Genomic DNA, 14,805 nt, shown 5'->3' on the forward strand with positions numbered 1-14,805 from the left:
TGCTGGGGGAGCGACGTAACCTGCAGGCCAAGTTCAACTTGCTGACCACCGGAAAGGCGGAAGCTCAGTGGAGGAAGGCACAGGGAGCGGTGTACGAATATGAGGAGAAGGCGAGTAGGATGCTGGCGCATCAGCTACGTAAACGAGACGCGGCCAGGGAGATTGGTGGAGTGACGGATAGGGGAGGCAATGTGGTGCGAAGGGGGGTGGACATTAATGGGATCTTCAGGGACTTTTATGGGGAATTGTACCGGTCCGAGCCCCCCGGTGGAGGAGGGGGGAATGGGCCGCTTTTTGGATAGGCTGAGATTTCTGAAGGTGGAGGAGGGACAGATGGAGGGGCTGGGGGCGCCGATTGAGCTGGGGAAGCTGGTCAAAGGGATAGGCAGCATGCAGTCGGGGAAGGCGCCGGGGCCGGATGGGTTTCCGGTCGAATTTTACAAAATGTATGCAGACCTGTTGGGCCCCCTGTTGGTTAGGACCTTTAACGAGGCAAGGGAGGGGGGGCTTTGCCTCCAACCATGTCACGGGCGCTGATTTCCTTGATCCTTAAACGGGACAAGGACCCCCTACAGTGTGGATCATATAGGCCGATCTCGTTGTTAAATGTGGATGCCAAGCTGTTGGCGAAGATCTTGGCCACAAGGATGACGGACTGTGTGCCGGGGGTCATTCATGAGGACCAGACAGGGTTTGTGAAGGGAAGGCAGCTCAACACCAATATACGGAGGCTCTTGAATGTTATAATGATGCCGGCGGTAGAAGGGGAGGTGGAGATAGTGGTAGCATTAGACACGGAGAAGGCCTTTGATAGGGTTGAGTGGGGGTACTTGTGGGAGGTGCTGGATAGGTTTGGGTTCGGGGACGGGTTTGTCAGTTGGGTGAGGCTGCTATATGAGGCCCCGATGGCGAGCGTAGCCACGAATAGGAGGAGATCGGAGTACTTTCGGTTGTACCAGGGGACGAGGCAGGGGTGTCCCCTGTCCCCTTTGCTCTTTGCGTTGGCAATTGAGCGCCTGGCCATGGCGTTGAGGGAGTCGAGGAATTGGAGGGGTCTGGTGCGGGGTGGGGAGGAGCACCGAGTGTCATTATATGCAGATGGCTTGTTGCTATATGTGGCGGACCCAGTGGGGGGAATGCCTGAGGTGATGAAGATTCTTAGGGAATTTGGGGGCTTTTCTGGGTACAAGCTCAACCTGGGTAAGAGTGAGCTGTTCGTCGTGCACCCGGGGGATCAAGAGGCGGGGATTGATAGGCTCCCGCTGAAAACGGCGGGGAGGAGTCCAGGTGGCTAGGAGCTGGGGGGCCCTCCACAAGCTTAACCTCACTAGGCTGGTGGAGCAAATGGAGGAGGAGTTCAAGAGATGGGACATGTTGCCGCTGTCGCTGGCGGGCAGGGCACAGTCCGTCAAGGTGACGGTGCTCCCAAGGTTTTTGTTCCTGTTCCAGTGCCTCCCCATCCTTATCCCAAAGGCCTTTTTTAGGATGGTCAATAGGAGTATTACGGGATTTGTATGGGCGCATGGGACTCCAAGGGTGAGAAGGGTGTTTTTGGAGCGGGGCAGGGATAGGGGGGGGCTGGCGTTTCCCAACCTCTGTGGGTACTATTGGGCTGCCAACGCAGCGATGGTGCGTAAGTGGGTAATGGACGGGGCAGGGGCAGCATGGAAGAGGATGGAGATGGCGTCCTGCGTGGACACGAACCTGGAGGCGCTGGTAACGGCACTGTTGCCGCTCCCTCCAACGAGGTATACCACGGGCCCGGTGGTGGTGGCTACCCTCAAAATTTGGGGGCAATGGAGATGGAATAGGGAGGAGGTGGGGGACTCGATGGACTCCGCGATTCGGGGGAACCATCGGTTTGTTCCAGGGAGCATCGATGGCGGGTTTCAGGGCCGACACAGGGTAATTATTAGGAGCTTGAGGGACCTGTTTGTGGATGGGAGTTCGCGAGCCTGGGTGAGTTAGAGGGGAAGTTTGGGCTCATATGTTCTGGGCATGCCCAGCACTGGGGGAGTTTTGGAAGGGGGTAGCAAGGAAGGTGTCGAGGGTGGTAGGATCCAAGGTCAAGCCAGGCTGGGGACTCGCAATTTTTGGGGTTGCAGTGGAGCCGGAAGTGCAGGAGGTGAAAGAGGCCAGTGTTCTGGCCTTTGCGTCCCGATTAGCCCGGCGGAGGATCTTGCTTCAATGGAAGGATGCGAGGCCCCCAAGCATGGAGGCCTGGATCAATGATATGGCGGGGTTCATCAAGTTGGAGAAGGTGAAATGTGCCCTGAGGGGATCAGTACAGGGGTTCTTTAGGCGGTGGCAGCCTTCCTGGCAGAACGGTAGGAAAATAGGCCGGCAGCAGCAGCAACCCGGGGGGGGGGGGTTTGTTTTGGGGGGGGGGGGGGGGTGGTTTTGGGGGTTAGTGTGTTTTTCTTTTTGTTGTTGTTAATATGGAGTGGAGGAGGCAAAAGAGGCCAGTGTCCTGGCCTTTGCGTCCCTAGCAGCCCGACGAAGGATTCTGCTACAGTGGAAGGATGCGAGGCCCCCAAGTGTGGAGACTTGGATCAGTGACATGGCGGGATTTATAAAATCGGAGAGGGTCAAATTTGCCCTGAGAGGATCAATACAAGGGTTCTATAAACGGTGGCAGCCTTTTCTGGACTTCCTGGCTCAAAGATAGGTGTCTTGGTCAATAGCAGAAGGAACACGGGGGGGGGGGGGGGGGGGGGGGTGTTCCTTATTATTGTTTCTATTTTTTTTTTCTATGGTTATGTAACTTAACATTGTGTTAATTTAAGTTGTTGTTAATATGTTTTGTTGTTCATTGAGGATGGGCGAATGTTTATCATTGCTATCATTATTGTTATTGTTGGTATTTTATTACGGTTCGTTGTTGTATAAATACAACATTTTTCAATAAAAATTATTTTTAAAAAAAATATTGCTTTCTTGTTATTTTCTGTTTTGGATATGTTTTTGAAAATCTCAATAAAAATTATTTTTTAAAAAACTACCCATCTTTATCTTGAAAGATCTTTAATGAAGGAGGCTCAACTGCTTCACTGGGCAAGGAATTCCATAGATTCACAACCCTTTGGGTGAAAAAATTCCTCCTAAACTCAGTCCTAAATATACTTCCCCTTATTTTGAGGCTATGTCCATATGTTCTGCTTTCACCCGCCAGTGGAAATAACCTGCCCACATCTATCCTATTTATTCCCTTCATAACTTTATGTTTCTATAAGATTCCCCCCCCCCCCTGCCGCATCTTTCTAAATTCCAATGGGTACAGTCCCAGTCTACTCAGCCTCTCCTCGTAATCCAACCCCCTCAACTCTGCGATTAACCTACAAATCTCCTCTGCACACCCTCCAGCGCCAGTACGTCCTTTCTCAGGTAAGGAAACCAAAACTGAACACAATACTCCATGTGCGGCCTCATTAACACCTTCTACAGTTGCAGCATTACCTCCCTAGTCTTAAACTCCATCCCTCTAGTAATGAAGAACAAAACTCCATTTGCCTTCTTAATCACCTGTTAAAACTGTAAACCAACCGTTTGTGAGTCATGCACTAGGACACCCAGGTCTCTCTGCACAGCAGCATGTTTTAATATTTTATCGTTTAAATAATAATCCCTTTTGCTGTTATTCCTACCAAAATGGATAACCTCCCATTTATCAACATTGTATTCCATCTGCCAGACACTAGGCCATTCACTTCAACTATCCAAATCCCTCTGCAGACTTCCAGTATCCTCTGCACGTTTTGCTTTACCACTCATCTTAGTGTCGTCTGCGAACTTGGACACATTGCACTTGGTTCCCAACTCCAAATCATCTATGTAAATTGTGGACAATTGTAGGCCCAACATTGATCCCTGAGGGTCACCACTTGTCTCTGATTGCCAACCAGAGAAACACCCATTAATCCCCACTGTTTGCTTTCTATTAATTAGCCAATCCTCTATCCATGCTACTTTACCCTTAATGCCATGCATCATTATCTTATGCAGCAAACTTTTGTGTGGCACCTTGTCAAAAGCTTTCTGGAAATCCAGACATACAACATCCATTGGATCCCCATTGTCTACCGCACTGGTAATGTCCTCGAAAAATTCCACTAAATTAGTTAGGCAAGACCTGCTCTTTATGAACCCATGCTGTGTCTGTCCAATGGGACAATTTCTATCCAGATGCCTCGCTATTTCTTCCTTGATGATAGATTCCAGCATCTTCCCTACTACCGACGTTAAGCTAACTGGCCTATAATTACCCGTTTTCTGCCAACCTCCTTTTTTAAACAGTGGTGTCACGTTTGCTAATTTCCAATCCGCCGGGACCACCCAGAGTCTAGTGAATTTTGGTAAATTATCACTAGTGCATTTGCAATTTCCCTAGCCATCTCTTTTCGTACCCTGGGATGCAGTCCATCAGGGCCTGGAGACTTGTTTACCTTTAGCCCCATTAGCTTGCCCATCATGACCTCCTCAATGATAACAATCATCTCAAGGACCTCAACTGTCATTACCTAATTTCTATCAGTCACTGGCATGTTATTTGTGTCTTCCATTGTGAAGACCGACCCAAAAGACCTGTTCAGTTCCTCAGCCATTTCCTCATCTTCCATTATTAAATCTCCCTTCTCATCCTCTAAAGGGCCAATATTTACCTTAGCCACTCTTTTTTGGTTTATATATTTGTAGAAACCTTTACCATCTGTTTTTATATTCTGAGCAAGTTTACTCTCATAATCTATCTTACTCTTCTTTATAGCTATTTTAGTAGCTTTCTGTTGCCCCCTAAAGATTTCCCAGTCCTCTAGTCTCCCACTAATCTTTGCCACTTTGTATGATTTTTCCTTCAATTTGATACTTTCCCATATTTTGTTATATATCTATGGCCAGGGCAGCACGGTGGCGCAGTGGGTTAGCCCCTGCTGCCTCACAGCGCAGGGTCCCAGGTTCAATCCTGGCTCTGGGTCACTGTCCGTGTGGAGTTTGCACATTCTCCCCGTGTCTGCATGGGTTTCACCCCCACAACATAAACAGGCTAGGTAGATTGGCCATGATAAATTGCCCCTTATATGGACAAAATTAATTGGGTACCCTAAATTTATAAAAAAAAAAGAAAGATATCCACAGCCGATTTTCCCTCTTTCTACTGCCCTTCCTTTCTAGGCTTTGCTACACACAGAATATACAATGCAGAAGGAGGCCATTCGGCCCATCGAGTCTATACCGACCCACTTAAGCCCCCACCTCCACCCTATCCCCATAACTCAATAACCCCTCCTGAACGTTTTGGATACTAAGGGTAATTTAGCCTGGCCAAACCACCCAACCTGCACGTCTTTGGACTGTGGGAGGAAACCGGAGCACCCGGAGGAAACCCATGCAGACACAGGAGAACGTGCAGACTCCACACAGACAGTGACCCAGCGGGGAATCGAACCTGGGACCCTGGCGCTGTGAAGCCACAATACTGTCCACTGTGCTACCGTGCTGCCCTATAGTACACTCAGGAGTTGAAAATTAAACTCTCTTTGACATGAAATGAACACTAAATATTGGCTGCAATTGTAAATGTCAGGAGAAAAATACAGTAACAGAAGAAACATATTTGCTTTGCGCTTTACATAACAGTTCCGAGTTAAGTATAATGTCCTTTTATACATGTTATGAATAAATTATATATTTTTGGGTGGAAGCAATTTGGCCTGCTAATTAGCCTTGGCCTAACCAAGCTGGGGTCCTGAGAGAAGGGGAAGCAAACACCACCAACACATCCATCAAAGTTAAACCTGTACAAACACACAAAGCAGGATATAAGGATGGCTGGAACACAGACAAAGTAAAACATACAGAATGCCTCAGACTTGTGACAAGAACACACAGCTCCTACCAAAAAAAAGCCCTTCTCATCCTTGCATACAAATGTCAATTTGATCAATTTAATGCTCAGCAGAATTACACCTCTGAATCCTGGTTTTCATTTCAGCTGAATTACAAACATATGCCATGAATTGGTGCTTTACTGTGAAACCTTGTTTTTTTAAATAGTCAACGTATGTGGAAAGTCTGCAGTTTGTCCCCTCTTGTTTCTCCCCTCAACACAAGTTTAACTCATCACCTTTTGTGTTCATAGAATCATGCAGCAACAGAGATAGGCTGTTCAGCTACTGGCTTTTCAGTTGAAACATCCATTTAGTCTCATTGCCCAGCTCTGCCTTTAATCTCACTAAATTATCCTTTTCGAATAGGTATCCAATTCTCTTCGGAAAGCTATGGGGCGCGATTCTCCGCCCCCCACGCCGGGTGGGAGAATAGCGGGAGGGCCTCCCGACATTTTTCACGCACTCCCGCTATTCTCCACCCCCCCGCGCCCGACCCACGCCACGAATCGCCACTCACCGTTTTCTACGGCGAGCGGCGATTCTCCGAGGCCGATGGGCCGAGCGGCCAGGCCGAGTACCCGTTTCAACACGGCAGCAAACACACCTGCTTGCTGCCGTCGTGAAACGGGTGCCAGATGCCCGTTTGAGGCATCTGGGGGCCCGATTGGCACGACAGTATCACGGCCGTGCCAAGGGGGGAATAGGCCCGTGATCGGTGCCCACCGATCGCGGGCCGTGCGTCCGTAACGGACGCACTCTTTTCCCTCCGCCGCCCCGCAAGAACAAGCCGCCACATCTTGCGGGGTGGCTGAGGGAAAAGACGGCAACTGCGCATGCGCGGGTTAGCGTTGTCCAACCTGCGCATGCGCGGCTGATGTCATCGGCCGTGTCAGCCGGCGTGACGCTTGGCGTGCGGCCTTGATGACTGTCGTCAAGGCCGCGCCGCTGTGACGCACGGGGCCGCGCTCCTAGCCCCGCCGGGGGGGGGGGGAGAATCGGCACCGGAAGTGGGCGTGAAGGCTGCCGTGGGTCACGGCCTGTCCCACGGCAGCCTTTACGATTCTCCACATTTGCGGAGAATCTCGCCCATGGAATCTGCTTCTACCGCTCTTTCGTATGCTGCATTCAAGATCATAGCACGTTGTTGCATTGGTCCTCATCTGATCCCTGGTTCTTGTTAAATCCATGTCCTCAGTTAACCAACTTGCTTACGAGTAAAATATAGTTTCTTCTCACCTGCATCATTGAAACCCCTCACAATTGGGAACACCTTGATTAAATTGTTTCTGCTTGAAGGAGAATCATTCCAGCTTCTCTGGTTGTAACAATTGAAGTTGTGTAGCTCTAATATAATGCATGCTCCATTACAACAGATTATTCTTCAAAGTATTCGATCGGCTTAAGCACTTTGAGACATCCTGAGGTTATGAAAGGCACCATATTAGTGTAAATCTTTCTCTCTTTAACACAACCGCTGTTTGGATTTGTGATTACTGAAAAGCACATACACACCATCTTCAATCTGAATGTGTGTGTGTGTGTGTAGTAGTGGGGAGTGGGGAAGGCCTGGGGGCAGGAACAGGTACAATAAACTCATAGAAAACACACACAATGGAACATGGCTGAACCACATATCAGTCTCTCTACAGATAACTAGTTCCTTCTTGGCCAATTCAGCACATGCAGTCATGCTCAATCAATTCTGAACAAGAACAAAAACCCTGACATCAAAATACTGTCCTCTGCAATTAGGCTGCAACACGTTAGGTTGTCTCCACGGGATCTTAATTGTCCGCAATCAACAACTGTCCATTAATGAAAGAGCTTGATGAATAAAGGTAGCCATGAGCTTGACTAAAAGGTAGCCATGATGTGGAGATGCCGGCGTTGGACTGGGGTGAGCACAACAAGTCTTACAACACCAGGTTAAAGTCCAACAGGTTTGTTTCAAACACTAGCTTTCGGAGCACTGCCCCTTCCTCACCTGGAGGAAACCCACGCACACACAGTGACCCAGCCGGGAACCGAACCTGGGACCCTGGAGCTGTGAAGCATTGATGCTAACCACTATGCTACCGTGTTCCCCGGTAAAAAAGAAAAACATACACATCTCTGGGTTATGGGGGTGAAACCCATGCAGACATGGGGAGAATGTACAAACTCCACACGGACAGTGATCCAGGGCCGGGATTCAAACCCAGGTCCTCAGCGCCGCAGTCCCAGTGCTAACCACTGCGCCACATGCCGCCCCGATTCAAAACAAACCTTTTGAACTTTAAACTGGTGTTGTAAGACTGCTTACTGTGCTCACCCCAGTCCTACACTGACAGCGCCACATCATTTCTTTCTTTAGGTTGAGTCAAAGGTCCCACAGCACGACATGAAGAACAGTAGAGTTTCCAAGCATTCTGGTCAACACTCATCCCTCAACCAAAAGACTGAACGGTGCTTTATTGAACGTTGCTTGCACTGAATAAATGATGAAAGAATTCCAAAGGGACAATATTTAAAAATCTGAATTGCAGCCAGTAGAAGGCACTGATTAACCATTAGTTCTGAAGTTGAACAGGCGACCCCAGGGAAGTGCTCACAGGCCATTTTAGACAAGAAAGGTAATTTTACAAAATCAAATACATGACGGGAAAGACCATTGGTGCAATTCCCCGTTCCTGAGACTAAGTATTGACGCCGAGGCAGGATTCGCGGAGTTCTATGACAGCAAAACTGACGTCATACCTGGACTGATTCTACCACCGTTAAGGGGCTAGCATCAATGCCACGTGGAACACAACTGATTCCAAAGAGAAACAGTGTGGGATTTGCAGGATTCATGATTAACACTCAGAAGGATGATGAGCTGCAGCGCATATACATATTTCACTACATACACACACCAACCCAGCCAACACGAGGGTAGGGAGGAGAGCGGCACCCCTGTTTAACAGCAGCCGAGCTCAAGACCCTGCTGGACGCCATGGAAGAGAGGCAGGCGACCCTGTACCCACCCGGGAAGAAGGCTGCCAGCCACCACAATTCACCTTGCCTGGGTGCAGGTGGCTGAGGCAGGGAGCGCTGTGAGCAACACCGCCTGCAGTGCTATAAAAAACTGCACAACATCCTCAGGGCAGCCAGTGTCACTAGGCAGTACTGTGCCCCGGCTCCAAACCCCGTCCCCCACGCCCTCGGCGACACAGACATCGACGCAAGCCATATACACGAGACCCAGGACACCCTGGAACTTGTATCCAAGTGTAGCCATCTGGGATGGCCACTCACAAAGAGAAATATGGCCACTTGCAAAGAATCATGGGAAATGTGGCCAATGCAGGATCCAGTAGAACTCAGAGCTTAAGTGTACATTTGCCACTAGAGGACCAGACACTATCGAAACCCCCAGCCGATTTACATTCTAATGGCCCATTTCCCCAGGAAAAAAGACTTGTGCTCAGGTATCAGATACAATTCCAGACAGATCGGTGCCACTCCCTTCACCCAGGAAGCCCAAACAGCCAAGGTCAATGACCGCTCAGGACATGCCCATCCATCAAGGCACCCGCCCCTTTATTGGCTCAAATCGAAGGCAGTAATCAAAGCCTGCCGAATTATTGGGTCCAAAGCTAAGGACCGCCCAAAAGAGCGTGAAACCCCCAAAGGATAAAGAGAGACACTGCCATGTGTTCGATCTCTTTTGGCCCTGACACACCGGACCTCTTCGGCTCGGCCTATACCTGAAGCCAACTGCAGCACCACAACCAGAAACAAGTTCAAGAAAACGACCCCTACCAAACGAATGAGCCCAGCAGAACCGAAGTTACTTCTCCAGACCCAGCCACGCCAGATCCGAACAAAGGCCTTGTTCCTATGCCAAAGCCAGGTGCCTGAAGTTACGTACAGGTTGTTGTAGTGTTAGGTATAATTTAGCTTGTAGTGTTTTTATGTTGCATGTGTGAGTTAATCCTGTGTATAAATAAACTATTATTGAACTTGAACTGACTGGTTGTTGGGTCTTTGATCGATATCCGGTTGAACCTTGTGGTGGTATCATTTGATACCTGGCGACTCGGAAAGCAATATCCTCATTAATAACGGTCAAACTAATATCTGACTAAAGTAGATACCCCAGACTTGGCAACATTATTGGTGACGCTAGTGGGATAGTATTCCACTCATTAAAAGAGCAACATTATTGGCGTCTCCGATGCAAATTGGAAACACAAGGAAAACACTGATTTCACATCACAGCTACACCATCACCTCCACCATCCCAGAGACACTCCCCACATTTGGGCACTTTTGGAAGAGGCTCTTGGGACACTACCTGGTGCGCACCACACACATGTTCTGGTACAAGGGGCGAAGGTAGGAACTGCCGAGGGGGCGGACGGGCAGAGGGTGGGCCGACCCCATGGCTAGCTGCCATCGAGACGGGTTTCGGGCTTCTGGGACGGACAGACCCTTCGATTGTGGAGATGCAGTCACAGAGTCAGGGACTACACAAGGGAGACTACATGAGGGATTGTCAGCGAGCATCCAGCACTTGCAGGCCCAGATGGAGTAGTCCAACCACCTGCAGGAGCACTTGGGGCCTCACGGTAGCATGGTGGTTAGCATCAATGCTTCACAGCTCCAGGGTCCCAGGTTCGATTCCCGGCTGGGTCACTGTCTGTGTGGAGTCTGCACATCCTCCCCGTGTGCGCGTGGGTTTCCTCCGGGTGCTCCGGTTTCCTCCCACAGTCCAAAGATGTGCGGGTTAGGTGGATTGGCCATGCTAAATTGCCCGTAGTGTAAGGTTAATGGGGGGATTGTTGGGTTACGTGGGTTTAAGTGGGGTGATCATTGTTCGGCACAACATCGAGGGCTGAAGGGCCTGTTCTGTGCTGTACTGTTCTATCTATTCTATCTATCTATCTAGCAGGAGGTTGTACCTACCATGCGTGCCACCTAGGCCAACACTCACATGTGGCATCCGCAATGGAGGCCTTGGGAGCCAGGGTTTTGGCTACGATTCAGCATGTCCAAGGCCTGGAGAAACTGTGCAGGCGGTGGCTGAGGACTAGGACAGGGCTGCCCTCTCACAGGCAGCCATATGCCAGAGGCACCTAGACATTGCAGCAGCGCTCCTGAGCGTGGACCAGTCACAGCAGGCCATGGCTCAGAGCATCGGTGGCATTGACCAGGCGCTGGCTGATGCTGTGCAGACACACAGGGAGGTGGCCGAGAGCCAGAGGTGGATGGCACAGTCACTGGCTGATGTGGTACACACCCAGAAGGTGATGCCACAGTCACTGGGTGATGTGGCGCAGTCCAAAGCGGAGGTGGTCCATTCTCTGTGCTTCATGGCCACGAGCATGCAGACCCTGGTCGAGACACAGCGGGGTCCAGGACAGGCAGCACCAGGTGGCGGGGGTACCTCTGGGATTAGCTCCGCTCAAACCCCCATCCCATGGAGTAAACCAGGGGCCATCGGGCACCCCAAGGGAGGAGGAGGTGATGGAGCCAGTGCCGGTGACTCCCGCAGAGGAGGTGCTGGAACACCGCAGCACCTCGGACATCCCCCCACCCTGCTCCAGTCCCTGGCGCATTTGGTGGGCAGCGAGCAGAACAGGGTGGCACCAGGCCACCTGGGACACTGAAGCAGCAGCCGGACCCATCCAGGCCCAGTCACCCCAGAAGACCTGACAAAGGGGATCCAGATTACAGGGCAGGAATCACAGCAGGCCGCCTCTGTTCCTGACGTCTGGGGATCCTCCTAGACATAGCATTAGGGCCCGTAAGGCCAGAAAAGTAGACACCAGTTAAGTTAGCAAGGGTGCAGGGCACAGTTTAATGATAGGGGCTAGGGCATGTATCTGTATAAATCTTTCCCCATCAAACAGGTGCACAATGTTGCAATCAACCAGAGTCTTCAATGGCATGCCCAATCCGGCAAATCCTCGAATGACAGGTGCTGCCGGTACACATGGAGAAAGAAGGCCACCATTGCTGGTTGAATTCCAATATCCATTGTCTGCAGGGGCTGAAAAGCTGACGTGTTAGCAGCGTGCTTACCTCCGTGCCAACCAGATACCAGCGGCTGGTATTCTCCATGCCAGTGGTACCCTCCACAGCTCCCATCCGACGCACCCCGGAAGGGATTAATTTGGGGGGTTGCCCTTGAGAGGGTCATGTGATGCCCTGCTGGCAGATGGGGGTCGGTTTGGGGGGTATTGGCGGAGGGTAGGTGGGGGTCGGTTTGGGGGGTATTGGCGGAGGGTAGGTGAGGCTGGGGTGCGGGGACACCCATAGGCTGGTGGCATTCTGCAGAACTAGGGGCCAAAGTGGGTGGTCACTGGGGTGTGCAGCAAGATGGCTACCTTGCGGGCCGCGGCAATGGCGGACCTGGGCCCTGCAGCCACCCCCCCCCCCCCCTCACACCCCCTCCCCCCCCTCACCCTCACCCCAGCCAGCTAGACCAGTGTTAGGACCATCAGCCCACAATTGTACCTCTCCATGTCCTACCTCCTCTCTCTCCCTAGCGGAAGCCACGGCACTTGTTTTTCTCAATTTTTAAAAGCACAAGCCATTGGGAATTCCTCCTGGAGGAGGCGGAGAATACCAGGTCAGGTCCGCTAATTATTTTTAAAAACAAATTTAGAGTACCCAATTCTTTTATTTCCAATTAAGGGGCAATTTAGCGTGGCCAATCCACCAACCCTGCACATCTTTTTTGGGTTGTGGGGGTGGGACCCACTCAAACACAGGGAAAATTTGCAAACTCCACATGGACAGTAAGCTGGAGCTGGGATCGAACCCGGGTCCTCAGCGTAGTGAGGCAGCAGTGCTAAACACTGCGCCACCATGAATGCTATAGCAAAGGCTTTTACTGTACATACGGAGTGGAACACATTGATGCTGCTGTCAGGGCACTGAAGAATGGTGATTTGGCATGAAACTGCTGCCCACCATGATTTCGCCGTCGGAACCGATTCCCCGCCCAATCGCATTTCCCGATTTCAGCTTCAGCCCAAGAAGTACACTGTCCCATTTGCTTGGAGTAACATCGGAAATTTTGAGTGTGCTTTCCTCGATGTTCCCTACATAATCTGGACCACAATCCCTGGAAATGTCCTCCCAGTGGATATGGCTCCATTTCTGAGAATGTAATTTTGCAAAGCAACCTCAGAAGACTGTACTTTTTTTTACAACAGGACACGAAGACTTCCAACTTCCTCTTTCACTATGGGAGTACAAAGCATTAATCATTTTATTAAAGTATATTAAACCCGGCCCTGACGACGGATACCCCCATATGTTCCACATGTTGGTGGGGTTTTACTGAATTCCAATGCCAGAAGTAGCTTGACTTACATCATTACAGGAGGAATTATTTCCTAACTTAATTCTCAAAACCACAAAAAGAACAAAACATTACATTTTCATCAGCAATGGAAGACCCAGCAGTTGCCATGGAAATGAGCACTCGCTGGCTGTCATGTGTTTTCTTAGCACCTTTTCATGTACAGAGATCACCTCGGAGTGGAAACTGACCAGTTTCTTGACCAATTAATAATCGAGAACAGTTTTACTTTCAAACAGCTACCTCTCAGCAATGAAGGTCCAGGGCGCCGGTCACAGTCAGGCCTGCTCTAATCTTACCTCCGCTCTCTCTGGGCATGTTTTTCTCGCTGGGAGCATATGGTATTGCCCTCTCTAATTACAACCAATGGGAGATTACTCTTCGCTATTCACTTCGCTATTCACTTCCTCAGGCTCGGGACATAAAGATGCATTTATAGTTTACATCAATAACTTTAATCATAGATGTCAGCCATAGTTCAGTCGAAGCAGTCATAGAATCCCTACAGTGCAGAAGGCATCGAGTCTGCACTGAACCTCTGAAAGAGCATCCTACCTAGGCCCAATCCCCCACCCTATCCATCAAACATAGGAGCGGAATTATGCCACTCAGCCCATCGAGTCTGCTCCGCCATTCAATCATGGCTGATATTTTTCTCATCCCCATTCTCCTGCCTTTGCCCCAGAACCTCCGATCTCTTGTTAATTAAGAACCTATCCATCTCTATCTTAAAGACACTCAGTTCCACAGATTCACCACCCTCTGGCTGAAGAAATTCCTCTTCATCCATGTTTTAAAGGATCGTCCCTTTAGTCTGAGATTGTGTCCTCTGCTTCTAGATTTTCCTACAAGTGGAAACATCCTCTCCACGTCCACTCTATCCAGTCTACGCAGTATCCTGTAAGTTTCACTAAGATCCCCCCATATCCTTCAACGAGTACAGACCCAGAGTCCTCAACCGTTCCTCATACGACAAGCTGTTCATTCCAGGGATCATTCTTGTGAACCTCCTCTGGACCGTTTCCAAGGCCAGCACATCCTTCCTTAGATACGAGGCTCAAAACTGCTCACAATACTCCAAATAGGGTCTGACCAGAGCCTTCTCCAGCCTCAGAAGTACATCCTTGGTCTTGTACTCTCGCCCTCTCGACAAGAATGCGAACAATGCATTTGCCTTCCTAACCGCCGACTGAACCTGCACGTTAACCTTAAGAGAATCGTGAACAAGGATTCCCAATTCCCTTTGTGTTTCTGATTTCCTGAGCATTTCCCTCATTTAGAAAATAGACCATGTCTAAATTCCTCCTTCCAAAGTGCATAACCTCACACTGTTTCATATTGTATTTCATCTGCCACTTCATTGCCCACTCTCCGAGCCTGTCCAAATCCTATCTCTGCACCAATCCACCTAACCTACACATCTTTGGACTGTGGGAGGAAACCGGAGTGCCTGGAGGAAACCCATGCAGACACAGGAAGAATGTGTAAACGCCACACAGTCACCCAAGGTCAGAATCGAACCTGGGTATCGCTATAATACAGAGGGTAGAGTGTACTCGTCACAGTCCTGAGAGAGTAGAGTATACT

General features: G+C 50.0%; 1 protein-coding gene across 1 annotated transcript in view; it reads right to left on the bottom strand.

Annotated features, from left to right (window-relative positions):
- The window catches only part of LOC119972690 (collagen alpha-1(XV) chain-like), a 521,348-nt gene that overhangs the window by 452,488 nt on the left and 54,055 nt on the right, over window positions 1–14,805 (bottom strand). The window lies entirely within an intron of this gene.

This window comes from Scyliorhinus canicula, chromosome 10, assembly GCF_902713615.1.
Source record: "Scyliorhinus canicula chromosome 10, sScyCan1.1, whole genome shotgun sequence".
In the NCBI taxonomy this organism is placed as follows: domain Eukaryota; kingdom Metazoa; phylum Chordata; class Chondrichthyes; order Carcharhiniformes; family Scyliorhinidae; genus Scyliorhinus; species Scyliorhinus canicula.